We start from the raw sequence: 26,695 nt of genomic DNA on the forward strand, positions 1-26,695 counted from the left end.
ATTTGATCCAGATGCCAGCTCAGACGAGGAAATCAAAGACGTACATGGATGTGTTTGTGGATTTAAAGTGGATTCATCAGAATGGAGCGGCTCGTGGTCTGTCAATTGTAGTTTGTGTAACAACTACAGGCTTTTTCCAATGCCATTTTTGTCTGCTCTTGATTCACAATGATTTCAATAAGGAAATACTTATTAAAATTTAGAAATGAAATTTTTAGCTTAATTTTCTTTATCTATGTCCTCCATTATTAGCAAAAATAATACAATAACATGTTAAAAACACAAAAAATAACAGTAGTAATAGTAGGTCTTTAAAGCTTTAATGAACACACCATTGCTCTTTTCTTATTGCTCTGACTGCTCAGTCTGACTGCGAGGATGTGGCCTCTAGGTTACTGTAAGGTGTCAAACTGTCATTTCAAGCACAGGTAATACTGCTGTCAGGTTGAGTCAGGAAGGGCATTTATATTTAAACTCTGTCGAATAAGACTAAACACTAGAGGAGAAATACGTTATCTAAAAGAAAAAGTAAAATAAATAAATAAATAGTTACCTTTACTCAAATCTCTTCAAAAGTTAGACACCAAAGGACTCAAAGAGATCACTTCTGTGATCCTGGGATGAAGTGATCACCTGTTAGGGGTTTGCAGTCTTCATATATAAAGGGTAAATCCCACATTTAAACAGAGAGAAGGGCACAAATGGATGGATGAGTAGATAATTATCTCAGAATCTGTGAATAATAGAAGAATAGTAAGTTATGCTTTTTTTACTCTATTACATCAGACCACAAGATAACATCCTGCTGTGAATTCAGATCCAGCAGTTTATATGGAGGTTGATCTTTACCTTCCTAACTGTACTTTACATGACCTGTGGAATATCTTCTTGATCATAGCTTGTGTTAATGACCATTTATTAAATAAACTTTGATTGTTATAACAGATTATAAAACTGTACATTGTTGTGAATGTAAAAACACAGTTTACACTCTCTAAAGCAGGTCATGAGCAATATTGCTGTTATTTGTAAGGCTGAGATAACAATGCATTTGTCAGAAATATGGATCAGAATGAAATACCAAATAGGTTTATTGATTCATCCCACCAAATACTACAGAGGTCGTTTTGTTTTTGTTTGTCAAATAGACAAGATGTAAAGTCTTTGTTTCAACTGCACTTACGGGTGGATTCAATCTGTCTACAGGCAAACCTGTATGGTGGCGCACATGAAAAACCAAAGTCGTAGACCCCTACAGTATGTTACAAAAATGTTCTTGCACACCTTTTTCCACTGTGCGTGCTGCAGGTGACAGGTCATGGCGAAAATCTATACGTCAAGGGTAAAAAAAAGGGAAAAGCAGGTGAGACACAGGCGTGTCGTACAGATTTTCAATTTTTTTCACCCTAATGGCTCAGTCACATGCACCTGTTTGGGAGTTGACTAGTATGGGTGCTGTGAGTTTTTCTGTCATCTAGGCAAATTCAAGCCCTGATGTCAGCCCACTGAAGTCAAATCAAATTTGAAAACACATAAGGCTGCACCCTCATTTCAATAAAATCACACTGTAGAAATATTAAAAAACAAAAAGAAAAATTGGTTACACTTCCATAACTTATTAAAAAACATAGACTGAGAAAAAATTTGAGAGGCAAACCCTGCAGTCTGTGCACAAAAAGACAGTCCTGAAGTCAGAATGCAGTCCTGCATACAAAAAACTTAAAGCAAGAGGGAATACAGCATTGCATGAGAACAAGCCTGGATGAGATTTTGACTTAACAGTTTTTACATACAATCCTGAAAAGTGGTACATATTTGTTAAAAAAAAACGAGCGCTATTGCACACTTTAAAAGCAAAATTGGATGGATTAGCATAATCACATTTACAGAAAAAAATTCAAATAAATGACTCTCTTAGACGTTGGTTAATATCCAAACTATTTTTAGCAACAAAGGTATCAACATATACTTTTAATATTATCTGTTCATCTATTAAGTTGTATGCAAAAAAAAAATGCAATTTTTGCAAGACTGCTTGCAGTTAGTCTAGATTAAAGCATGTTATGATTTATGTTTCTGTCCAGACTCCAGAGAAAAAGCACAAAGTCAACTTCTTGTTATGGTGGAAGCTAGCTGTGGCTGACGCTAATAGTGTGCTGCCTGAAATGGTGCAGGATCCTCTGCAAATTTATGTTTCCAAAATGTTTACAAGAGACAAAGTACACAGAGATCAATGAACAATGTTTTTCCTGAAGGTCAGCAGAACTGAAGAAATTTAAAACTGAGCCCATAATTAACACAGAGTTTTTAGGTTGATCTGAACAGGATGTCATTAAAACAATCTTTCTGTTTTTATTTTCATAAATAGAAGAGTGGATTTATTATAATTTGCTCATGTTTGTCTTTGTTTTAACATGTTAGCAACTGTTGCTGTACTTCAGGGTCACTTACGTTGTGCGGCCCATTGAAAGAATTTTTTTGGTTTCCATGAGAACTTTTATTTTTCCAGAATAGTATCAGTTGGTGGTACACTTTTTTTGTGATAATGGAATCCCAATTCTTTTGATTCTTAACTGTTGCGCCTTGAAACGTTTTCTTCTTCACTCAGTTTCTTCATATTTAAATGGCTGATTTATTCTTTTTATTCTCAGCAACATTCCGAAAAATGAAGCTAAGAATATTGCAGTATTTTTCTTTCATCTTAACATGTTCATAAAAACTCTCCCAAATTCATACTTTTTTCATTATTTTGATGTATAAAACTTAAAGTAATACATTACAACTACACCTATGATAATAATAGAAACTTGAACTTCCAAAGCTATCAGGTTACAAATTTAATTAAACTTAGGATCTTTAACAAAAATTTGAAGGCGTTCCCTCAGACACGTCCTCGGAGAAATCCCTGAGCTTCATGGAGTTCCCTCCAGAAATGTATTCAGCTTTCTGGGACAGTCTAGAGACCTTCAGTTTTTAAAGATATAGGCCAAATCAATTTACTTTCAGTTTAGAAAAGCAAAGATCTATCTAGAGGCCCCTGTTTCTAAAACAATGATAAGCATTAGGCTTTTATGACTGAATTTTCCGCACTGATGAGCTCAGTGGCCTTGTGTTAGAACGTCTGCCCCTGGGACTTAATGTTTGAGAGTTCAAATCCACGACCAAGGCCTCTGAAAAATGGCTCCCTATGTCTCCCTGCTTGACACTCAGCATTAAGAGGCTGGACTGGGGGCTTTAACCACCACCAAATGGTCCCCAAGTGCAGCTGCATCTGCAGCTCACCACCTCCCTAGGAAATGCAGACATATGGGACAGCTAATGGGACTTTAACTTTTGATTACTTCCTGCTGTTTTATAACTGGATGCAATTGGTCAGCAAACCTTTTCTCTCAGCTATGTTTTCATAAAGATAATTAATGTAGGAGATACTAACCCAAAAGCAATGGTGTTGATAGGATTGAATCATCCAACCTTAAGCTTAATGTAGGTGGAGGTTACTGACTGAAGCCGTCTTAATGTGTCTGTCGTTCCATTCTGTGCACATTAGGGACATGCAGCCTTTCAAACCTGATATTTGATATAATTTGAAGTTTTTGATGGCCTTGCTCAAAGGCACCACACTGCTGGGCATCTGCTCCACTCAGGTGTTAATCCTGCCAGTCCTTATGACTTTAACAGAACCCTTCAGCTGGAGGTGCGTGTCTTCAACTGACCTCACGAAAAACATGCACTATCGTCTCTACTTACTGTACCCCAGGTAAAGTTCAAAATATTACACATCATTATTTTGCCTCTTTGGAGATGATTGTCTTTACTGTTCAGCAATGGTCAAATCTAAAGAAATTTAAGAACATTAAAAACAGTGTTTGAAGTTTTATCATAGAGTTTCCTCATAATCCAATTCACCACATAGATTTAGACAGTATGATCAAACATTTACAGACCAAACATTCATTTGCATTACAAAATAAAGCTTGAGGAATTAATATTGATACTGATTTGACTACTCTTGTTAACAAAAAAACACTTAAATAATATTGTGAGCGCTCACTGCATTTTGACACTTTTAAAGTTAAAATTGGGACAGGAACAGGACTGTACATAAAATCGGGGAAAGAAATAATGCAAAGAATAGCTGTACATCTGTTGAAGGAGTGAATTTTTTGGGAAAAAAAATGCTAATAATAATAATAAAAATTATTTTGCTCATCTCTAAACACTTCTAGTTAATTGTGACATTAACTTTGTGTCCATCCATTTTCCAAACTCTCCTAATCAAAGTGGGGGTCACTGTGATGCTGGAACCTTCTACATTTTAAGAAATACTTTTTACTGTTTATTTATTAATACGAAAGAAACAAAATCTTTTTATTTGCTCATTAAGCTTTGCTTCACTTCACACCTTTTTAGGCTCTGTTTTCTGTGAAATGCTTTTGTTTATTTTGTATCTTAGGTGTGAACAAATTCTGGTGCCTGATATAAACTGAAACCAATAGTAAGCGTTAAATTTAAGAAGTCCCACTGAAAACTTCACAGTGTCTGAAAACCTGATCAAAGCCATTTAAAGATCTGACCTCAAACTGTATGAGTTCCCTCCTTTTACCCTAATAAAAGGCAACTTTACCAACATTGGTATTTAAGTAACCCCCGCCAACAATATGTTAAAAGATATTTAACCAAACTCCAAATTGTTTTAGGATGATAATGAATGATCAAATATAGGAGAGTTCTTAGGAAAATGAGTAATGATTTATTTGTTATACAGAAAGATGTGCTTGAACAAATATGTTCATACATATTTGGCGGTCAAGCTCTGGGCCAATGCATGCGTGGGATAAACATATAAAGAGACCCCAGATGTTGATGAAGGTGATTGAAGGCCAGACGATAACAAAGCATCATCCTTGGTGGAGAACCGGATGGAGGAGTGATGGCGAGATAAAACATACATCAGTTTAAGGGAGCAAATATCCTTTTAATTGGTGGGCAATGCAGCGATTGCTTGAAAATGAAGGCATTAAGATGAGTGGCGTGTAGAGGGAAGCAACAGCAGTCAAAGTTTGTGAAGGTGAGGTAGATCTTCCTCATTGAAATCCCACCAAAGCTTCACTTGTGTTTATTACAATTTTCCATTAATATGTATGTGATTTAATTATAGGCTATGTAACCATTATTTGTTCAAAATACACAAAGAAATACGGATCTGCCTTGTAGCAACAACATCAAATTAAATCAAATAAAATTTTATTTGCAGAGAACTTTTCTGACAAAAGTAGCTTAAAGGGCTTCACATAAAACATTTTACGAATTTTAACACCAAAAAGCCAGACTAAATAGAAAAAATATAATACCCATCCACTCACCCACCCCCACCCCACTCACGCACAACATGGTAAAACATAAAATGAGACACTGATAAGATGCAATGTATTGGGGACCTGTGCACGTCACTGCCCCCCACCCCCCATACACACACCCTCATGTTTACACAGGATCAAAGCAAGGAGCCAGATCCAGGAGATCCTAGATGACTTTAATTTAAAGTCTCCTATGTTCCATTCATGTTCATTTTGATTTTTTTCTACCCCCATGCGAAACAGAAATTCCTTTAAAACTCACCATACTGTATGTGAGCCTACGACCTCCAAGAGGATGGAAACAGCTGCCTTTGCTCACTTAAAGAACCATCAATCAGTGCAGTTGTCATGCGTACATGGTATGGGCTCTGGTAGTAGATGAATCTCTCTCCCATCTCCCTCTGTTAAGAAGGAGCTATAAACATTGAGACTCATCATTTTCAATGACTGCTGGGTGTTTCAATTATTATTAGAGCGGTCCCATACAGATAAATAAGTACAAATTGATCTAATATCTCAAAATCCTTGATTGAACTTCTTAAAAAACTTCTTCAACAAATAGATTCCTTTATTTCATTTTATATTTTTCCTTTTTTTTTACTGAAGAATAAAAAAGGAAACGTTTTTACTTCAAGAACCTGACTTCTGTCAAAGACTTGATAGTTTAAAAACAAAAAACAAAGATGACAACAAATATTTCATAAAGGATTAATTAAATATGAATAAGTGGTAATATTGGTGCACTCATAGTTAGAAGTTGCATCTGTATATTTTTCTTAGGAAAAAGTTGCAGTTGTAGTTAATCATAGGCTCCAAAAACAACCTTGTTTTTGTCTTAAAGTCCTTCACCGGCTCAAAGTTGTTTTTTTCATAGTTTTTCTAAATATAAAACTGTTGAGTTAAGGATCATATGTATATCAAGTGGCATTTGCTCAAATAGCACACAAAGTCTGTTTGGGTGGATTAGTATTTCACAATCACAGCTCAGCGACTCGTTATTTTTTCCTATCAGCTCCCATTGCTTATTGTAATAGTCATTATGGATGCTGGACATTGTGTTAATTTCTCAAAAACAAAAGAGCGTTGGAAAGGCTTAAAGTCTGATGTCATGAATGGAAAGTGCTGACGTTTAAAACTGGTGCATGAAAAAAAAAAAACTGCAGCTTTCAGGGGATCATGCAGGTGCGTTTAAGTATATTTCATTTTCCCTCTATAGATTTCTGTGTTATTTTTTCATTTCTAGATGATTTTGCTTGTGTGTTCTGCTAAATAAATCTAGAAAATTACTGGGTTGAACCATGATTTTATTTCTTAACATATATTACATGCATATTGCACCACTCACCCAGGCATTCAGCCACTTTTCTTGAAGAAAAGCGCTCCACTTATATGATTACAAAGATTTCACACAGACTGCAGAACATCCGGCTCCTGCAGAGGTGGCTGTGCGTTCTGAGTATGGTTGTGCTTTACTCAAGTGGGAAAGCAGGTAAACTCATCAGGTTTAATTAACTGGAGGTAGGCGGCTGCTGCAGGGAACCATCTTTTTCTTTTTTTTACTGAAGGCTGAACTTAATTAACTTATTGCTGAGCCTGTATCAAAAATAAAAGATAAGAATTTTTATTACTGAAGCAATGTTCAGTTAAAAAATAAAGGACAAATTATTGAATTGTGCTGATCTTTAAACACGCACGCTTCTAAGTTTGAATTTCTTAGACTTTTACAGTCAAGACTGGAGTGGGTGTACTTCGCATTTAAGATATATATTGTTTCAGCTCCTTTACACTGCCAGCAGGCGCCTCAGCTGGTGAGAAAGCTCTTAGATGCTTCTTTTTTTAAAATACAGTCTGTGCTACAGTTTTTGTCTTTCCAGTGGAAGGTTTTCTTATTTGAGAAGCTTTCAAACTTATTCTTTCTTTAGATTAAATTAAAAGAAAAATTAAATCGAGGATAGATTAGGATTTATTTATTCGTGAAATTTGTCGTATTTACTCTTTTTTGCTACAGTACCAATCATTTAGCTGCCAGACATGAGGCAGTCTCATGAACAGCCTAGCAGTTATTCTAAAAGTAAAAATGAAGTTGTTCTGGATAATTCTTCTTAAAAAGCAGGCCCTGCTGAGAGGGCTGAGGATTTTGGCTGTCAGTATCATTGTCTGTTGCAAAGCTGGGCATATGACAGGTGACAGATCAGATCCATCACGGGTCATTTGGGCCTGAGACTTTGTCCTCTCACATTCAGCTAGAAGGCTCAGGGCAAAATACAAGCCTGCAGTGGTGGCTGACAGCTACTCTGCCTAGAATGGAAAAGAAGCACAGCAGACTGTTGAGGTACCGATGATGCCTTGAATTTGTCCAGATAAGAAGTTAAGGCCAATTGGGGGGGACGCCAGATCAAGTGATGGTTCACTATTGTGGTTTTGTAGCCATATAAAATTTCTTTCATTTTTTAAAGCTAAGATGGCTAGCTTTGTGTTGTGAATTGAATGTACAATGTGTTTCAGGCATAGACACAAAGAGTGAAAACTGTGTAACAACAAGTGTAGCACAGCTGATTTGGTGGATTTGAATTGCTCTCCGATTACCTTTGCAAATGGGATCAGATTTTCATTGAGAGTGTGGTATTTTTTTTCTGCACACAATGACACCTAGTGGCAACAGTTTAAACTGCAGTGCAGGAGCGGATGGGAACCCAGCTGCTGGTGTTTGTCTCTGCTCACAGTTTTAATGCTTCAGTGTTAGATTGTGCTGCATTAGCACAAGCCTGAGATTGCATACCCGCTCTGTGGTCGTGAGAGGAACATCTTTGTTGTGTTTTCTAATTAGGAATACATGCATCTGAAGTACTGGGCATGTGCTATCAGAGGTTTCAGGGTTTTATAAGGAATTTAGGTCAGCACTTTTATTGTTCTCATTGGTAAAGAGGCAAAAGAAAATCACTCAAAACATTTTCAGGGGGTTTGCTTTAGTATTTTTGAATAATGTGTACCTTAAGAACAGATTTCAGCTTTCAAACTTTACCCACCCCTCCCTCTGTCATCATATTAGTGATGAGTGACATCACACGAGCAAACGACACCATGAGAAGACACGAGAACAAAGATTTGCTCTTACAAGCACACACATTTTGTGTGACTTGTTTGTCCCTGGCTTTGTATCTTCATGTTCCTCTTATAGGTGATGTCAGTTGCCTAGCAACCGAGCAATCAGGGCCCGATTGTTGCCATGACAACATGGCAGGGGTATCATCATGGAGAGAATAGAGATGAAAGGAAGAAGGGAGGCAGAGAGGAGAGGAAAAGAGAGATGGAGAGATTCCTGCCATTGAAGGATGTTGATAATGTGAAGCCCACAGAGTGCAGGTAGGAGGATGACCTCTGTGTAGGTAGCTGCAGCGACGGCTTACGGACCCAGATAATAGAAAATTAGTGTTTAGTCTTATGTGGCCAGATCCACGGGCCACTCAGCGTTTGACACTGTTCTGACAGGCTTCATTCCCGATGAAAATGGCACGATGTGCTCCAGCTGTCATTAGTTACTGACATTTAGGCTGATACACAAGCCACAGCTCAGCGTGTCACTGAGGGCTTTAGGCCTAACTTCTGCAGGTGCCACGACCCATCCATCACCTGACAGCGGTCCACAGTAAAGAGTCCCATAGGGTAAAGTTCCACTTCTTTCACTAAATTTGACCCACATGTTAATAATATTCAACAGAAAGACACATCTTTGTTTATCTATGGTATTTGCTGTGCTGTTTCAGACACTAAAAAAAAAGAAACAAAAGATTCAAATGTGATTCCCTTTCTTTCCCAGGAGGACACGTAGGTTGTCTGTTCATGTTTTCCCAAGCTGGAGTCATTTAAAGACTGGAACTTCTATTAAAGTATTACTTATCAGCTTGGTGAATGATTTCCAATATGTCATCAGCAAAGCCAATTCTGCTTATCATGTTGTTCAATCCTGCTTTTAACAGTTTGGACATTCACTATTAAATCCCAATGATGTCATTCAAACGAAGGTGAATCAATGCAATACCAAATATTTTTTCCTAAAATAAAAACACTTGGAAAGACCAACAAACGTATAAAATCTTTTTCTCATGTCATTAACCCGTCAAAGTGCTTTAAACCGAGGTAGCACTTTCACCCAGTAATACATTCATTCAAACTGCATTAACTGGTCCATATAGATTTTTATACCATCCTTTATCATGCTTTTATTCTTACTCATACACATTTACACTTTCACGGATAAACCAGAGGTGATGCATCGTTTACACTGACATATGGTCTTGTGGACTGTCCAGGCATCATGCCGCCAACGGTTTGATAAAAACAGTGCTGTACCTGATCAACTACAGCTACTTCATTGGTGAGCATAACAATAATCAAAAACCTGTGATGGAATTTTTTTATTTTTATTTTTATATTTAATCTGTTGCCAATTCGTCATCACACAGCTGAAAGGCCTCTCATGTTTTCTCTGTTCTTATTGTAGATGTTCCTTCATTTAAATGAATCCATAGATCTTGTAATTGGTCTTTTTTTAGCCCCTGCACATCAATAGTACATTTAGAATCCTTGTACCAGTGCATGACTGCCGCTCTGTACATGTTTTAACTTTCTCAGCTAGCTCTTTATTAGCAGTTGTTCTGATTTTCTGATTTCTCAATTTTGAATCCAAATTGGATTTTTGGATTTTCATCAAAGTAGTACTTTTTTAATCTTAGTCATGCGCTTTAACGACCAGCTAAACTATAGTTAGTCCCAAAGCCTTTTTATATGATGCTTCAAACTAAGTTAGGATTGGATTGGATTTTTTGCAAAGCTGAGTATTTATGCAAAGATTTTTTTTGATTATGATGGAAATGTATAAGGAGAATTAGGCTTAAAATTGCATTTCTGAATCTTTCTTTATTCAAATCGGGATGAATCAGGAGCAGACAAAAACCTGCTGCTGGAAAAAGCTTGTAGTTGTGATGTAGAAGCTACAATCGGTGGGGTGCGAACTCGCTGCTCTGCTCCAGTTCTGATGTATCTGCTTGTAGACAACTAGATCCGTGTACATCTTTGTTTTTCTCATCTGAGGTGGCACCTGGCTCAAAACTGTACGGCTGGACAGATGCAATACTGCTTGGTATTTTTGTTACACAGCTACTGTTAGGTTGGGTGTGCGAGGGGTTGTAAGCTAGTGGGAGATGACAGGAAGTGGGGAAGGGGTTGCTCTGCACAACTCAGGTGAATTTCTAACGGACTTTCTGCTGCTCTGCAGAAACTATGTCTTGGAAAATGACAAAGTTCTTTTTTTTTTACCTTGGCTGAACTGCATAATCATATTTAAAAGACCAATGGGAATACTTTAAAAATAGATCAAAAGATGATTGGAGTGGGTCTTTACGTCTAAAGGAGTTTTGAAATTAAGTTCATGCCACACAGTTAAAAAAAAAGCCTGTTTTGCAACTGCATTTAAAGCTATTCTGTTCTTCAGTTTCTGTGTATCTTGAATGTCAATAAAGTTCTTTCAGACCCCCCCCCACGAAGTGAAAGTAAAAAAATATTTTTGCAAATACCTTCATACTAGCATTTTACCCACCTTGCATGTTCAGTACTAGCTTGAATTGTCAAGATCATGGAACTCCTGTTCATATTTAAGTATTTGATTTTCAGTTTTTAATCATTCTAAAGTCTATTAAATGTCTCTGCTTAGAACAAAAGTGACAATTCTGGGATCCACAGAGTGAACAATGAATTTGTTTTTGTCATATTCACTGACAAGTTCTTGATTTCTTGGCAGTTCACACTTTCTGTTTGTTCAGGATGGATTTAAACATGAAGGACATCATGTAGGCGGTTCTGTGATGGCTTGGGGATCTAAATTGTGAAAATCCCGTGGTCCTTTAATAACTATGCATGGCAGGATAACTAACAATGCTGTCATAGTCCATATGTTTAGTTTTGAACAAGTTTTTCTCAGTAATCTGTGGTTCTGACCGTTTGTTTAAAAAATTGGGGTCTTTAGTTCTTTGTTTATTGGTGACGTTCATTTCTGATGCTGATCTTCTTTTGTGAAATGTTTCTGCTGTCTTTTGCTTTTCTTAATCTTTATTGAATTTTATGAATCAGCTTGACATTTTTTTCTAAATATTTACATGCTGTAAACATGAAAACTATACAAAAGCTTAAAACTTTTTTGTAATTTTCAGCTCATATTTATTGTAATAACTGCAATGAGTTGTAATGTGAGAATGATATTGTGTTTTTAAATGTTACCTGTTACCCCAACATGGATCTGTGGCACCACAAGCTGTACAAGTTTGAATATGAAAGATTGCAATTTAAATCTAAACACAAACGTTTGTGCTGTCTAAAACAAGGTTGTTCCTCTGTAGAAAAAAGAGACAATATAAACATTTTTGTTTTTATTTTGACCGTTTCCAGACCAAAAACAAGTTAACTTATCATGAGGATTGTAGGTAATGAACTTAAACAAAATAGACCGAACAGAAAAGATGTGATGGGGTGCACAGTGTGGGGATCAGCACCTGATAGTGAGAGTTTGCATGTTCTATGTGGAGTTTGCATGTTCTCCTTGTGTCTGCGTAAACCTCCTACAGCATTTCAGCTTCCTCCCACAGACCAAAAACATGCTTCATAGGTTATTTGACCAGTCTTACTTGTCCCTAGGTGTGAATTTAACTGGGTGTGACTGTGAGGCTCTGCGGCATAGCTCGCCTTCTCCTAACAGCAGTTGGAATAGACTCCATCAGCCCTGTGACCCCAAATGGGATTCAGTGGCTTTATAACATGGATGGATAGACAAAGTTGTGATGATTAACATCTAAATTCTCATCTGAAGAAAGGAAGAACTACATTACATAATATGACACAAAATCTGACAAACTGGAAACTAAACTTCATCTGACAGAGTGAAATTCACAAGTATGACTTCTCAACTGTCTAGAAGGATTAACTTTATCAAAACATTTCAGAAGTTTATTTTTTGCTTACAAGTGAATCTGTGTTGTGGTTTTCAAAGTATTTTTGTACCAAACAGAAACAAATTTAATGTATTTAAGATTGTAACCTAGCAAATAAGGATTATTTTTGCTACACGTGCAGGAAAATTTTGTAAATTAAAAATGAATAGTATTGGGCTCATCACAGAGGTGCTTCCTGAATTAGAGGTTGTTTTATCTAGAAGTCTGCTAAGAAAGCTATTGTCTGCAACATGTCTGTATTTGCAAGCATTGATCCCTGTGAACAGAAATCTGAAGAATGTAGGCTTTTCTTAGTGTTTTAGGTTTCCTTTTACCCCCCAAAAAAAGTATGAACTTTTGAAAAAAAAAAAAAAAAAAGTTTTTAAAAGCCACTTTACTTGTGGTGTTAGCGGTTGGAGCTGTTAAAATCAGATCAGTATTTGATGAGTAATTGCAGTTTAAATGTCACATTAACAAACCTTAGTCTTAATGTGTTGGGCATAGGACAATAATGAAGTAATTGTCACAAACAGGGCAATGTTGTTATCTTAAATAAAATGTCACCCATTTCTTTGTTTGAAAAGATAACTAGGTGAAACGTTTTGTGGCTTTCCCTGGGTACTTCAGAGTTTGAATTTGGTATATTGTTAATAAATAAGAATCTAAAATAATGGTCAGTAAAATCGTTATTAGTAATTAGGAATTAGTTAATAATTTATCTTATTTTGGCTTTTTTTTACTCATTGAGCGGATATACACAATATTTAATAAAATATTTAAAAGCAACTTTCTGTTGATTTTTTTGGTTGTACTAGCCACTATTGGTAAGCATCAATAGAACATGTCGTTTAGAACCTAGAACACACATGACTATTAAAGGGGTGCAGGCATTTTTGTTTATCCAGGAACAAACAGACAATTATCAACAGGTAAAAATGTGTCATTTTAGCAAATTTATGACTCTTATTGTTCAGCATAATACTCTAACCTCACAGTCTGACAGTAAAAATGTGAGCACTTGACTGAATGTTGATTTAGTACTAATCACAATCATGGTAAACTAAATTGTGAAAGACTTGTTTTTCCTTGGGATTAGGTTTAACCCCTCAGTGAACATCTGGTCTCTGGTCTTGCTAGACCACATACTGTGTTTAGAAAGAACGCATTAATTTTTGCATTGTTGTAATTTGTATATCTGACCAAACACAGTTGTTTAAAATGTTTCTCTGGAGCCATCCTCTATTTTAGCATTTTTTCCAGACTAAAGGGCACACCGGATTTTAAGGCGCACCGTTGCTGACTGGTTTATTTTTGAACTTTTGCTCTTTATAAGGTGCATCAAACTATAAGGGGCATTAAGCGAGACAAAAGAGTCAGAGATGAGTCCGTCAGTGAGTCAGACTTTATTAACTGCGTTCACAGTAATTCTAGCTTGTTTGTGACATGCTTCACATTAGCCAGGATAGAAGCCATGTTAGCCATGTTAGCAGATAACAGACAGTGCCTCCAAGAAAAAGACAAAACAGAATGTGGCAGTGAATTCAGGGGCCTCTGCCTGAGACAATGTTTCTGGGAAAACCATGAAGTTTGAACACATGTTGGATTTGTATGTCAGCGATTTCCTTAGCAGAGGGTAGTTTAGGGAATTGACTGAAATGTGCCATCTTGGAGAATCTATCCACCACAGCAAGAATAGTAGTATTACCTGCAGAAGGGGGAAGACCAGTGACGAAATCCATACTGGTTTGCGTCAATGACCTTTGGGGCACTGGCAAATGGTAAATGGCGTACACTTGTATGACACTTTTCTATCTTCCTTGAAGGCCCAAAATACTTTACAGTTACAGTCCCATTCACACACTGATGCCAAACACTGCTGCCAAACACTGGCGCCAGCTTATTACCAGACGAGGCAATGTGGGGTTCAATGTCTTTCCCAAGAATACTTCAACACATGGCAAGGCGGGAATTGAACTTCCAATCTTCCAGTTGGGGTCGACTGCCCTACCTCTGCAACAAATGAACAAAACTTGCCGGATGCGGTCTGTAAGTGGAGAGTGGGCCACCAGAACTGCTGCTGGACAACAGAAACTGTACAACGAACCCCTGGTTGATAATACATACAAAAAGCAGGACACTTTTGAATCACCTTAGACCGAAGGTTGTGAGGTACAAAAAGTCTATCTTGTAGACAAGTTGAGGTAACTGCTGCATGGCATTCTGAACTTCGTCCTCAATCCCATTATTCGTCATGGCAATTCGGACAGATGATGGCAGGATGTACACACGTTCAGATAAACGTTCCTGTCCACCTTTCCTGTCCTACTGTCCTGGATCTTTGGTTCAAACGCCTTAAACTTGCCAAAGGTTAAGCAGTTTGGCGGTGCGAAGATACTGCCGTTTAAAAAAAATTTTTTTTATTGCTTTTAAGTGCGCCTTTTAGTGTGGAAAATACTTTACTCTTACAGTACATTATCCAGATCAACGTGGACAAAACAAAAGAAATGGTGATCGACTTCAGGACATCTGGCAATCACCACACTCATCTCACCATAAACGGTGCTGCTGTGGAGAAGGTTGAGAGCATCAAGTTCCTGGGGGTGCACCTCACTAACGACTTGTCCTCCTCCACCAACTCTACAATGGTCATCAGGAAAGCACAGAAGTGTCTTCATCTCCTCCGGAAATTAAGGAAGGCTGGAATTCCAACACCTTACTTCATCACCTTCTACAAGGGCACCATTGAGAACATCCTTACACAGAGCTTTACATCCTGGTTTGGCAGCTGCAAGGGTCAGGACAAACAACAGCTCAGCAAGATTGTGAGCACTGCAAGCAAGATTGTTGGTGAACCTCTCCCGATCCTGGAGGAGCTATACGAGCAGCGCTGCCTGCGCAGAGCAACCTCCATCATGAGGGACCCCCAGCACCCCTTTCATGGACTGTTCTCCCTCATGCCATCTGAGAGGAGGTTCAGGAGTATCAGCTGCAGATCAAGCAGGATACTAAAAAGCTTCTTCCCACAGGCTGTGAGACTGCTGAAGGGACTGTCCTCCTCATCCATCCATGCTCTCACAAACTCCACTCTGCAGTAAAACCAAAAGGATTACCCCAACCCCCCAAACTCTACCCCCGCCCACACACACACAAACAAGACTGCTGCTAAACGCACATAAGTCACTTTATAGTCACACTGAATGCTGGTCTCCATTTCATTTCATTTTATTTTATTCTATTGCATCTCTATCAATCTTATTTACAGCTATTTCTTTTAATTCCTTGATTTTTTTAAAATTGCTGCTTCTTTGCACTGTCATGCTAGTGAGAAACAACATATCCTCTCAGCTGTGTATTGCTCTGCAAATACTATGTGTGGAATGACAATAAACCAAATCTTGAATCTTGAATCTTGAATTATATGAAGAGTTGTGTTATTTTGAGAACTTCCTTTATCTTAAATAAGAACAACTAGAAACTGTTGCAGCAAGATGAGACATATAACTTGTTTTTGTGACATTTTTATTGTGAGTTGACGTCAAACTGATAGAATTTTAAGTTTTCATCTCTTTTCTTTTAAAGTTTGAATGCAGTTTATGCAATCCAGTTGAACTGTTCACTTCAAGCCAGTGTTCCTATCTTTTTGTAGTTTAATATGTTGCATTTGAACATCAAAATCTGCATTTTCGTTGTGCTTTGACCATCTTTTATATTCCATTCAGGTTGGCTTTTAAACAGATCAGATAAAAATGCTATAAAAGAACATGCTATATATAGTCTATTCTGTGAGTGTGATGGTTTTGTTAATTGAGACTGATGTCCTCAGGTTAAACACTGAGCCAAAATATTTATATGTATATGTGCTGGGCAGGTTTATCCTTATAAATGAAGAGTAGAAACGGTAGCAAAACGTTGGAAAAAAAACAAACAAAAAAAAATAACACTAGACAGATGCAGTGACTCTGCCTCGCCTTTTTTTTTGCCTCCCTCACTCAGCAGCAGTGACAAACACATTTTATGAGTCACGGCTGGAGCGAACTGCCCGTCCTTTCTTTTTCAGACTTTACCATCAAGAAAAATCTAATACCAACAAATTCTGGCTTCCAGGAAAACTCTCTTTCTGCATCTGGTACGACACCCCCTCCCACCTAGTCTGTCCTTTCCCTCTCCTCTTTATTTCATTTTTCCCCCCTTCCCCAGCCTCCCTTCCCTCTCTCTCCTCTCTTTTTCTCCCCATCCCTCCCATCCTCTACTGCGGGTGTCTGGGAGACTGTTTTTCCTCTGTCTCTTGCTCATGAAGGGCCGCACTAAGCTCCCTTCTCTCTGCCCGTGTGTGGTAGGTAAATTCACCTCTGTGCTGTGTTTGTGTCGTTCTTCTTCTTCCATCTCTCTGTTGCTGCCTCTGCTTCGCATGTTGGCTCCAAGTCTGCCAGTCGTTCTCCCCTGACTGGCTTCTAGGGGCTGTTTTTGTGCGTTTTGCATCGAACATGGTCTCAATCTGTTCACCGTCATTGATGAATGTGCAAATGACATGGATTTCTGCTCGTCTTGTCTGTATGCTAGGTTTAGTCACCCACTTTTGATATTACGTATGAACATGGCCTGACACACGTGTGAGGGCATCACGGAGCATGCTCAGACTGTAGAAAGTGTAACTCTGGCTGACTTGTTGATGAAAGCATCGCAGGTTTTTACAGGCATTGGTGGGGTTTTCATCATGTCATGAAAATGTTATTTTGCTTTGTTTTGGGTTTATCCTCTATAATGTGTCATGATCATTTAGCCCAAGAATTAAAAAACAAATCGTATTAAACTGATGCTGTAAAGTCAAACTTTTAGATCAATCTATGCTTCAGGGTCAAATGCTAGTTAGCGGTAATGAAAGACCATTCCCTTTTCTTTCTTCAGTTTTACATTTAATATGCAGTGGTGTAAACATGACTTCACAGAACAGGAAGTTCGTCTTGCAGCTGTATTTAGTAAATCAAAATGTCTTTTGTTTTTATCAGTGTATGTGATCAAAGGATATTTTGAATTTTTATTTTATGAGTAAATCACCCTGATTTAGGATTAGTGTGGACATCTGACAGGAGTCCTACGGGCACTTATGTGTCACCTACACCGCGTGCGTGCAGCATTCACACAGAATCAGTAAGGGTCCAGTACGCTCATCTTACTAACAACTAGAATCAATAGTATTGATTTATCAACACTACTGTTGTCAGCATCTCCTATTATGTGAGTTTCTCTCTTCAAGCCTGTTGCACTTTCAGAATCTGACTTTTTACCATAATTAAGGGGAATTTACTTTTCTGCCCATTTCAGCATATCAAATTTAAGAGACGTGATGTCCTCTCTTACCCTGTAAGTTCGGCTGATGTGTCAGCCAGACCTTCTGGCAGATCAGGGTGAGCTTCAGTCAGCCGGGCAACTCTGCATAAGTATCAGCTATTCTGGTTGAGCACAAAGTATCAGACCAAGAAATGTGTGTTTAAAATAGATGAGAATGATAATTTTAGTGAGAATTTAAACAGAACGAGCTCCTAAATAAAAATGAGCTATGCAAGCATGAAGAGCTGAGACTATCTGGAGTTTTTTTTCTTGTTGTCCAGGTGTCTTAACCTCCGTCTTCTTGAACTTGTTGGTCGTGACTTGAGGTAGGATCTCATAGCATTCATTCATGGCCTTTATTAATCAATTAATATTTATCTTTTGAATGATGATTATTAAGCAGAGCTTTAGAAAACTATGGTCTGAAGCAGCCTTTTGAGTTATTTCAGAAAACAGATCTGTTTAGGTTTTTAAAATAGTGACCTGAATGTCCTGTACTCTCAATCGTAATAGAAATTAACAATGAATGGCGTGGGAGTTAATTTGATAATTTTGAATAACATTTTCAAGTTCACACAGAAGGTTTGAGGTGGCCACATGAAGATGAACCTAAACTAGCAGAGGTGAAGATGAAGGTCAGTGCATCAGAGTGGGGAGATCAGTGGCTCAGTTATGAATGAGCCCCTGTCACAAAACCTCAAGATTATTATTTTTTTTAATAGTGTTTGGCTTTGGCTGAGTCTATGGGAGTGTGTAGGAATGCATTAGTCCTAAAGTTGCTTTAGTGGTTCATGTAAACAATAACCTTATTGTGGCTTTAGAAGTGCCACACACCTAAGCAGAATCGCTAGATGTCATTTTTAGTTAAAGAAATTGAATAATTTAAAGAGGAAATCAGACTAATAGTTATGTAAACTTTATGTCTTAGTCAAAACTGCCCTTACGGGTAAACCTGGGCTGTCTGCAGGTGAAAAATAGGCAATCTCATATGGGGCATTCAGGTGGCCTGCACACAATTGTAGGATTGTGGACTGCTCTGTGAGCCTGGATGTTAAAATAAAAATGCAATCCCCTCTTTGCATTTTAATTTTAATTATGACACAGAATAAGCAGTTTTTTAGTATTGAGTTTTGAAGGAATGCTTTTTTATTTAATTTTGAGTCATCGTAAGCTTCATTTTGAAAATGAAAAAGCATTTCTAAATTTTGATTTGATTTTGATTTGAAATGGTTTATTTCAAGCAATCAAATAGAAATAGAAATACAAAGCAATACAATCATCAGTTATAGATTCATACAGTAACTAATCAAACTTAGGATAATTAGGCATATCAATAAATATTGCTTGAAAGGGAGTGGAAGGAAGGGAACTTATATAATCCCACCCCGTTATACTATAACCATTTTATTACATGATTTATCATTATCCGGTTCCTAGCTTTTATCAGACAGAATTAAGAATCGTAAAGTATCAATAAAGCACATGACAAAGATGAATTTTGCTACAGATTTACCAGAGAACTTTGAAATATTTGAAATGTCAAATACCATTTTCTTTATGATTTTAATTAAGTGACAGAATAAGCAGTGTTGAAGTAGAAAATGAAAAAGCATTTTGGCGGATTGCTTTTTCATTTTAATTTTGAGTCAAAAAATGCAGTTACATTTTGAAAATGAAAAAGCATTTCTGGTTTTGACTTTTATTTTCAATTATGCTACAGAATCGCTTCCATAGCTTGATCCTCAAGGGAGCTGAAAGACACACTCTAAGATTTAGCGGCTCCTGTCGACAACCCTCTACGAACAACTCAAAAACAGGCAGCACCTGTTGCCCCCCTTGCAAGGGTGTATGTGACTGAGGTCTAAGATGACCCACTAATGTTTTTAGCAGCTACGACCACAACTCAATCCTGCACTTTTGCTTTACAGAGCACTTTTCAAGCAACATGGGTTACATGAGCTTCATGTCAGCAAACAGCATCACTCAGCTCCATGCAGGAGCAAGAAAATGAAAATCCTTATCTAATGCAGCTGAGTCAAGACTGTACGACAATAGTGATGAATTATGTTTGCAGTCAATGATTCTATTTAACGAAATTGAACGAATGCTTGATTAAACAGTCGTCTAATTGTGAAAGGCAGATCTCTTGATGGACGATGGGACTGTTGAGTTTTACTTCTGAAGTCAAATTGTGTAATATGTTCTTGAATGCGACTGGCTTGTGCTTCGCATCACTCCCATTAATCTCCCTTTCTTTTATCTACAAAATCAAAGTTCAAATGATGACATTTTTAGAAAACAGAGTTGCTCCAATTTTCCATAATTTAATCTAACTTTAAAACTCACACGTTCCAAACTAATACATGTGATTTCAGTTGGAGAATGCCTTGTGACTACCATATAAGCGCCATGAAAAGGTTTCTATAAGCAATGCCAAGTAATGTGTTTAGGGTACCAGACTTAAAAAAGAGAAAGAAGAAACCATAGATGGTTTAATAGGTGAGGCCACAGTGGGCCAACGCTTACAACACATTTCCTTTTTTGAATGGAAACCTTTCAAAGAATAAATGTATATCAATCTTTGTAAAAGCTTCATAAAAATTTGTATTAAAAAAAAACATATAGGGATAAGAATGAATGAATGTGGTTCATCTTTGTCAAAGCCTTGGGGTGTGTTAACATCTGTTGTGAAAACTGGTGGAGGAGACAGAAGAACAGATTTGGTGGCAGAAACTAAGACATTAAAAATACATTTTCCCCTCTTTTTTTGTTTTTTTTAACTTGTTCTCTCCAAAAACTGAGCAAACAGATGAGCGCTGAAGGCCTTTTGTGTTGGACAGGTTTTACTATTACAAAAAGGGGTTATGAATCTTTGGATAGCCTGGGTGTAAATTTGTATAAACACCTTTCTGTTTTTTGTTTTTTTATTATTTTTATTTATTGTAAAAACACATTTTCAAACCTGACCAAAGACTGAACCAAGGGTGAAATAAAAGGGAGGGCAAACAGGTCACCTGATGCACATAAGGTGAAAACCAGATTCTCAAACATACCTTAGATGATGATTTACCAACAGAAGACGGAAGTGGATAACTACTTAAACATTGTGAGACTCTGACTGAGGGAGGAATGTAACGCTTAAATCAAAAACGCATAAAAAATACAAGAAAAAATGAATAAAAAGACCCCTAGCCTCACAAATGATTTTTTGCACCACAAATCTTTGCTGCTGATTTTATATATAGAGAAGCCCTTTTTATTGAAGTACTTTGAAAAATTAAGAATTTGTTTAATAGTATTCCATTTGTACACCTTGCAATGTTGTTTCTGAGTGGTATGTGTTCCTCTGAGAACGAGACAATCCGATCCCCCAAGTTTTATTTATTTATTTATATATTTATTTATTTATTTAGTTTTGTTTTGTTTTGTTTCCTCTGTAGTAATGGTGGGGAACCACTGATATTTTCACTCTAACAATTCCAAAGAAGTAAACTTAAGTCAGATATATTCCATCAAATCATTTTGATTGGTCAGAAGTTGTAGTTGCCACATCATTTTTGTCTTGGTACATTCCATTTTTTTTTTAAGGGGCTTTCGAAGTTTTGGATAACTTAAGCTAATAAGAGCAGCTGTTTCTTTTAGTATAAGTTAGATACAATTAAAATTTAATTTGTATGTCTATGTTACGGTTGTGTTGGAGAACCCATTCCAATGAGAATTGTGTTTTTGGTGTTTTAACATGTTCTTGTAGCATTTTTCTCAAGATGGAGCGCATGCATAAATACCAGACCACTGGGAACGCTTCGAAAATAGATGATGTGATCGGAGTGAGACTTTAAGGAGCTGTTTACCTGAAATTCTCCAGATCATGTTGTTTGGGAAAAAAGGAAGAAGTCATTTTGAAGTTATCCTTGTGGACAAGTAAAATTGTTAAAAGTTGTGTTTATGCACGGAATTTCCATATCACTTCTCTTAACAGGCATTGCATATAATAGATGCTTTTCTTTGGCAAAAACCAACAACTTTTTAGAGAAACAACAAAAAAGACATATTTATGTCTTTATTCTTTAACTCAACTTCAAATAAATACAGCTTTTTATTTCAGCCAATGAAAGGTCTTTGCACCCACCAATTCATAATTCAGTTTTTCACAATGAGCTAATACATTCTGCATGATATTCAAACCTGACCAGTGTTTTTAAATATTTGAATATCTTTTATATGCTTTTTCCCCCTGATTCTACCCCTCAACTGCATTTCTTTTTAATTTGTGTGCTCATTTTGCTTCCTCGTGGCTCAGCGGCAGTTGTAGATTCATGCACCCTTGGCTGATTTGTCTGAGACTTCTGCTATTCACATCAAATGAGACTGACACTTTGACGTCCAAATAAAAAGAGATCAGGAAGTTAGTTTTAGCTGTGAGTATCTTTAAAACACAATTCCAGGATTTTGAATATTTCAATATTGAGATATTAACAAAATATCTACATATCTATAAATACTGGAGAATATTTCACATGTTCTGCATATTATGTAACAAAAGAAAACACAAAAAAAGTGACTTATCTTACTTATGAAAGGCCTCTTAAAGGTTTAACAGGATAACTGAGAAAGTGGATTTGCTGTTGTGAGATTGAGTCTAAATACAGATCTGTCACAACACCTCTGGTTTTCACAACACTCCACTTTTTTTCGTAAATGAAATATTTATTTTATATGAGAATTAAAATATTTATTCTATCTATTTTTTCACCTTATATGTATTTTTCTTAATCACTTATTTATATAGCTTTTGGAGTTTTATTTGTGTATCTTTCACATCTGACAAAACATATATTTTCGTCTTTTTGCCAGTGTTTTCCCAGTTTAGTGATGGTTTTTTGCCAAATGTAAATTCCCCCACATTAACTCGAACGATTTCTGATCTTTATCATATCAGTAAGTTAGCAAAAGTCAGGAAGCATAAATTTAAAATGTTCAACCAAACTTTTGTTCAGAGTTAACTGAGAGCCCACTGCAGTTGCCACAGAAACTAAGGCAAGGTTTGGTGATTCTATAGACGCACTCCATGAAATAAGCACTCATTCGAACACAAGCAAAGTGCTCCTTGAAAGGGTTTGGGCCAGAGCTCACTTGGTCTTTCACCCAAACCCACACAAACAAAAATACTTGAAGTTTTTGTCGTGACAACTGCAGCTTTACTGCTTGATGCTGGTTACTTGCAGAAGATCAGCTAGAACTTTATTTGCAATCATGCCTTTGTGGCTAAATTACCCAAATGTAAGGGTTAATATAGCACTAAGCAAGGATAAAAAGGCCTCCTTTTACTGTAATGTACATTTACACAGATATTTAATTGAAACAATCTAAAACCTCTTTAGCATTTTTAAAGTTTGAGTAAAGGGTCTACTTTTAGCTTAAAATGAAACATTTTCAACATTTTTGGAGCTGCAAAAGTCTACTATATGATCAGCAAAGCATGGCAAAACCAAGGATTACTGTGCAGTTAAGGACTCTGGGGTGAGTAGGCTCTAAATCGTGACTCTGGCAGCCGGGCCTGGCTCTTCATGAGGTTAAAAGTGAAAAGAAGCTGCTTGACGGCTCTTTCACAAAAGGGGACAGGCTGAAAGAAAGCTTCTAAGCTTGTGGGTGGTTCTGCTTTATGCTAACTGACAGATTTTGGTGCAGGTTAGCGCCTCATGTAACAGGCTGTGAGGGTTTTCTTGGTCCACATTCTTCAAGTCGTACACGTATTTGAGTCTCAGATGGAGAGCAGGTGGCAGAGGATTGTTTCGGTATTGTGGGCTGGCTTCAGAGACGGGGGAGGCACAGCAGAAGCAGTCTGAGGCAGAGGATGTGAGGTGGACTGTTTGAGAATTAGACCAGTAGCTGTGTTGAAGCACATCAACTGAGTGTTTTCCTGATTACACCATGAATTGCGAAGATGTTGTCACTCCATTGCAGGGTGCTGCGGATCATTTCGCCCTGAATCATTTGCCTGTGTGTCACCAGAAAAATCCAGAGCAATTGTACGCTAGCATGGTTTTGCCTTTTAAAGTGAGTTGGCATTGTAACATGCACACCATGATACATGAATAATGCATTGCTCTCAGTCATCTCTAAAAGTGATGACTCCATTTAAGCATGCGAAATTTACACAGCTGGCTGGTTTTGCAATACACAGAACTAGAAATATCTGTAAAGTTTGAAGCATGACACAGAAGGCGGGACAGCAGACACCTTAGAACATTACTTTAAAAAAGTATTTATTACTCACTACTTAATCCAAAATGTAAGTTAGTAACTAAATAATGCAATAATATAACAAATGTAACTACTTGCTTTATTGGAGAAAATAAAAAAAGATTAGTTTTCTAAAGTCAATTGAAACGAGTAAGAGAGACTTGTATGTGACTTCAATATCTATTGCCAATTGACAGTAAAAGGTTTAATCTGCAGTTCAAGTATTACATTTGGAACAAAACTAACTTTATTACAAATGTAAAAAACTATCATAAACAACCTTTACTTCAAAGTATTTTGTTCACAACAAAATCACACCCATTTGAGGAAAATGTAACTTACATTTCGGTGTATTTCTTTATTCACATCTTTGTGAATCAAGATCAGACGGAAAAAATAAGGTGTTGAAAAAGATCTTGTTTGGGACGTGGAAGCTACGATCGGCGGGCCACAAGCTCCTCGTTCCACTCCTTTCCGATTCATCCACTTCCATACAAATAGATCCGTGTATGTCTTTGTTTTTCTCGTCTGAGTTGGTATCTGGATCAAAACTGTACGGGTGGATAGCTCCAGTATTGCTACCATTTTTGTTGCACCACTAATGTTAGGTTGTGGGTGTGAGGTGCTTTAAGCTAGCGGAGGACAGTGTAAAAAGATGGATGATAGGAAATGGGAGACTGTCAAAAGAAACTGCTGCCGTTCTGCAGAAACTATGTCCGAGATAACATCACAAGGTTTTTTAAAAGACCAGTGGGAATAGATAAAATAGATAAAAAGATGATCAGAAAGGGACTTTAAATAACAAAGTGCATTTTACTGTGTAGTCCAAAAAGAAATAAATCTAATTTCAGACAACTTGTCTGGTTTGCATCTTATGTTACTTATGTTTTTTCAGAATTAAACAGGTAAACACTGTGAAATGTTCTTAGTAACTGTTAAATACGTAAAACTCTCACAAATTTCATCAGGCTGTAATGGAGTCTCCATTTCTGTAACTCCTTCCACCTGTTTAGCATTTGTGTGTACTGTAAGGTGGGCGTGTGTGTTAACTCATATCAGCCAATCATAATTGTTTATCTTGTTGTTAGCCTGCCCACTTTCCCCTTTCAGACAAGAAGACTCTGTCTGATGGTGCATCACTGGGAGGTGGAGTGTTTAGTTTGCACAGTTTATATATTGAATTCAAAGTAACATAATGTACTTAATTCAATTCAATTCAATTCAATTTTATTTGTATAGCCCAAAATCACAACAACAGTCGTCTCGATGGGCTTCGAAGTAAAACATGAAATCAAAAGGATCACGAATACAAAGAGTTCAATAGAAAAATACTAAAATGAACTAACAAACTGACTAAGCTATACTGGCATCCCTGCCCTTAGACCCCCCTTCGCGGTAAGGAAAAACTCCCAAAAAAACCGGATTCCGGAAAAAACGAAGAAACCTCAGGGGTGCCCACATGAAGGAGGGATCCTCCCCCAGGACGGACAGGCGATTTACCAGAAATCTTAGAGAAGAATTAACTTATCTAAATCTACAACTACATATATAAAGTCCAGCAGACGAGCTTCATCCAGCCGTGGTTGTGGGGACAGTCAAAGGCGCGAGTCGAGCCGGAGACAGGAACCACAGCCAGGTGTAGGAGCAGGAGCAGAGACGAGGTACTCGGTCAGGTACAGAGCAGAGACGAGCCAGAGATGAGCCAGAGGCAGGATCCACAGCCAGGTGTAGGAGCAGGAGCAAAGGCGAGGTAAACGGTCAGGAACTGGAGCACGGATGAGCCAACTGGAGTCTGGAAGCACTCCCACTCCCCAGGAGGGGAGAGGAAAAGAGGGACAATACATGAATCGCACTGCACCAAACAGAGGCATGGAGAACTAAATGATAAATTATGATCAAGAATAGAGGAGAGGAAGGGTAGAAGTAAAAAAGGAAAGAGGACAGAACCCCAGTGCACCATAGTTACCCCAGCTTCAACTTCTAGCAGCCTTTTAAAAGAAATAGTTATTATTAAGTTTAATTTAAACAAACTAACATTAAGTTAAATAATCTCTGAATACTAGCTAGTCTGACAATAAGCCTGTCCAAAGAGGAATGTTTTCAGTCTAGCTTTGAATGTAGAAACTGAGTCGGCCTCTCTTACATGAGCTGGGAGTTTATTCCATAAGACAGGGGCTTGGTGGCTAAACGCTCTACCTCCAACCGTACTTTTACTAATTCTAGGAACCACAAGCAGTCCTGCATTTTGCGAGCGAAGTGTTCTGATTGGTTGGTAAGGGACTATGAGGTCCTTAATATAGGACGGGGCCATTCCATGTAAGGCCTTATAGGTTAACAGGAGGATCTTGAACTTAATTCTAGAATCAACTGGGAGCCAATGGAGCGAAACTAACACAGGAGTGATGTGATCTCTTCTGCTGGTTCCAGCTAACAATCTAGCAGCTGCGTTCTGAACAAGCTGGAGACTTCTTAAGGAACTCTTAGGACACGCTGCTAACAAAGAATAACAGTAATCCAGCCTCGACGTAACAAATGCATGGATGAGTTTTTCAGCATCACTCTTAGAAAGTATATTTCTGATCTTAGCAATATTTCGCAGGTGAAAAAAGGCAGTTCTACATGCCTGAGATATGTGAGCCTTAAATGATAAATCCTGGTCAAGTAAAACCCCAAGGTTTCTAACTGTGGAATTGGGGGCTATACTTATGCCGTCCAGGGAGACTATCTGAGCAGACAGAGCATCTCTGAGGTTTTTAGGACCAAGTATAATGACCTCAGTTTTTTCTG

The 26,695-nt window shown here is 37.5% G+C and overlaps 1 protein-coding gene across 5 annotated transcripts in view; it reads left to right on the top strand.

Moving 5' to 3' along the window:
• The window catches only part of dlg4a (discs, large homolog 4a (Drosophila)), a 110,524-nt gene that overhangs the window by 25,635 nt on the left and 58,194 nt on the right, over window positions 1-26,695 (top strand). Inside the window, exon 1 of one of the 5 annotated variants that reach the window (XM_023962373.2) lies at window positions 16,334-16,463. The exons of the other annotated variants lie outside the window; for them this stretch is intronic. The gene's annotated coding sequence lies outside the window, so the exon portion shown is untranslated. Of the gene's footprint in view, window positions 1-16,333; window positions 16,464-26,695 lie in introns of those variants that run through there. 5 annotated transcript variants of the gene reach the window in all.

This window comes from Oryzias latipes, chromosome 14 (genome assembly GCF_053564925.1).
Source record: "Oryzias latipes strain Hd-rR chromosome 14, Olatipes_Hd-rR_3.1".
Lineage (NCBI taxonomy): Eukaryota > Metazoa > Chordata > Actinopteri > Beloniformes > Adrianichthyidae > Oryzias > Oryzias latipes.